Consider the following 3,268-nt stretch of genomic DNA (forward strand, 5'->3'; position numbering starts at 1 on the left):
ACGCGGTGGAGATGGCGAGGAGCTGGAGGGGGGCGGCTGCGGGATTGCTTCCTGATTTGGTGGAGCAGCTGATGGCGAGCTGATCCTGGATCGGGACAGATGCAGCAGCTGGACAAGGGCTAGCAATGAACGGCTGGAGGGCTGACAGGTGTTGAACGAAGGCTAGGATGGAACGGAGAAGGGACTTACCGGAATCGGATGCTAGGCCTCGTCGGAATTTCCACTTCACGCCGGCGGCCAGAACTTGATCCGAGAGTCCCGTGACCGATATACCCTTACAGATTTTTATATTAAAACACTAGGGAAGGAGGGCAATTCGGTCCTTAACCGGAATCAATGGCGACCACCGGAATTATCAGCGATGGCCGGATTCAAGCATTTTCCGGCGAGATTCTATCTCGAGATCCAGCCGACAGAATTCGCCCCTTTTTGATATTAGAAAGCTCTTTTCTGGGCGATTCACGGGGATCACTCCTCTTCTTCAGATCTCGACCAGAGAGCGAGATTTCGTAACTTTTGAGCCTCTGGTCTGACAGATCAAAAGGGGAGGACAGGCCGCTAGAAATTGTAATTTTCTTATCGTTTTGTCTTTCTAATCCGGCCAACTCCTACTAGGATCAAACGTCTGATTCCAATCCCGCGACGCGTCTGCAATTTCTGATTAGAACAGAAAACGCCCAAATTGATTCCCTCTTCGGGTAGCCGAGGAGGAACCGAGTGAAGACGCCCTGTGTTCTAAGGCAGAATGCAGCAATCGGGCACGAGAGAGAGATCGAATTCGTCTCCTCTTCGGTGTCGAATTGAAGCGGCGGTAGTCCGTCGCCTTCAATCTTCCCTATGCTGGAACGGCCTCACAGTACCCTCGTGATCAGGGCAAAGGCACCGATTCAGAACTTGAAAAAGCTCGAAAGGGGTACTTACGTGACAAGGGAGGGATCGCCGCCGTGGTGAGATCCGCCGATGCCTTCTTCCTTATGCCTATGTCTCAGACGGCGGCTCTTCAAGGAATTTCTGGATTCGGAAGCGCCGTGGAGGTAGAGGACGCGAGGGGGAGAAGACGCCTGGTTCTCGGGTTGAACAGGTGGGAGACGAGAGGGGAGAAGCCTCGTGCGAGGAGAGAGAGAGTGCCACACCAAATGCCAATCTTTGATTAATTTTTGATCCATTGTACATTGAGTTTACAGAATATATACTAAACATAATGCGAGCCCTAATTACATGTTATCCTAGCTCGCTTCTTAGTCTAATGTCAAAAATGCGCAAGGCACAACCCGCCTTGCTGGTCTCTACTTCAAAACTGAACGTTGACATGAAATAGATGACGCAACCTAACCCGGGCCTAGCGCCCAACTCGAAAATCAAAGCTAAAGTCCCTAAGTCTTGTGGACTTAGGGCGGGGACCTCGTGTGGGTTACCGCCCACACTTCGGAATTTCGAGCACGGGTCAAGTCCGATTGACTCGGACCTGAACCTAAGCCTCTCGGCTTTAGATAGGCTCAAGCGTTCGGGGAATTTGGACTCACGCTCGGGTTATCCTGATCAAGCTCGGTGAGCCTCGCAATAGGTTCTAGAACGTCTTGAGTTCCACCTGGTTTGAGCACTCTTTCGGACCTAGTTGCTCCTCCCACGCCGCCCGCTGCAACTGGCTCGAGTGCTGACTTAGCCTCGCTTGGACTTTCTTCGTGCTGCCTTAGCGCCTGTGTCCACAAATCCGAGGCCTTTCGTCTTGACCGACTGGTTTCGGCCTGATCACGCCGAGTTGGGTCTGGACCTACAAGTCGGTCCGTAACAGATTCCCCCTCCCTAGAATGCGCTTGTCCTCGAGCGCTAGAGGAGGGAAAGCGATGAGCCACTGACCCAAACTCTTCCCAAGAGGTTCCTCTGTCAGGTCCCTCCCATTCCACTAATACCTCATGCCGTGTTCTCCCTTGTCTTTGGACATATCTATGTTTGAGTATACGATAGGGAGTGGGCAAGTTGTCCTGTTCCGGTATCTGCTCGATCATTGTAGGAATATCACCATGATGAGGCTTGAGCCTGGTGATATGGAAAACTGGGTGCACCATTGCTTCCCGCGGAAGTCCCAGTCGATATGCTGCCTTTCCTACTTTTTGTAATACCGGAAACGGTCCATAATACCTTGGTAATAGCTTAGAATAGGGTTGGCCCATTAACGATCGTTGTTTGAGGGGCAACCTCTTCAACCACACGTAATCACCCACTTCGAATTCTCGATCTTTTCGCCCTTTGTTGTAGACCTGTCTCATCCTGTTCTGGGCTTTGGCAATGTTTTGCTTGAGGGAGTCAAGGACTTCCTCACGGGTGCGTAGCTCGCAGTCTACATTGTCGTCGCCTGCTGTACCTCCTTCATATCTAGGGATGCTTGGAGGAGGGGTCCCATATACACCTTCAAAAGGCGTCATTCCTGTTGACGAATGTAAACTGGTGTTGTAAGACCACTCTGCCCAAGGTAAGAATTTTACCCAAGTTTGTGGCCTTTCTCCTGCAAAACACCTCAAATAGGTCTCAAGAGATCGATTTACGATTTCGCTCTGCCCGTCTGTCTGTGGGTGATGGGCTGTACTAAACTTGAGCGTCGTACCCATAAGCTTCATGTACTCCTGCCAGAATGCGCTAAGGAAGATTGAATCTCTGTCACATACGACTGATTGTGGCATTCCGTGGAGCTTTCCAACGTACTCCTGGTACACGCTGGCCACCATTGGTCCTTGATACGACCTAGGCAAGGGAGCGAAGTGGCTGTACTTGGTCAGACGGTCCACTACCACTAGCACAGCTTCCTTGCCTTCAGAGCGGGGCATGGCGTCAATAAAATCCATGGTCACATCGGTCCATGGTTTGGCTGGTATGGGGAGGGGAACTAAATGCCCTGGAGGTCTAATGGCCTCGTATTTTTCCCTCTGGCATACCAGGCAACTCCGGATGTACCTTTGTACTTCTGCCTTCATGCCACGCCACCAAAATTGGGCTTTAATTCTGCTTAGGGTTTTAGAAACCCCCTCATGACCCGCGGCAGGGGTGTCATGGAAATGACGCAGGAGTTCCTGCTTAAGCCCAGACTCTGGAGGAACCACTGCTCGGTTCTTCCTATATAATAGATTCCCTCTGACTGTATAGAAGGGAATGGATCCTGGATGTTGTTCTGTTGATGCACGGACTAGCCTTAGGGACTGGTCTGCTTGTTGTTCCTGGGCTAACCTATCCCAAACATCAGTTTCCACTACCGAAAGAGTCATGAACTGCTCAG

The sequence above is a fragment of the Nymphaea colorata genome, chromosome 3 (genome assembly GCF_008831285.2).
Source record: "Nymphaea colorata isolate Beijing-Zhang1983 chromosome 3, ASM883128v2, whole genome shotgun sequence".
NCBI lineage: Eukaryota > Viridiplantae > Streptophyta > Magnoliopsida > Nymphaeales > Nymphaeaceae > Nymphaea > Nymphaea colorata.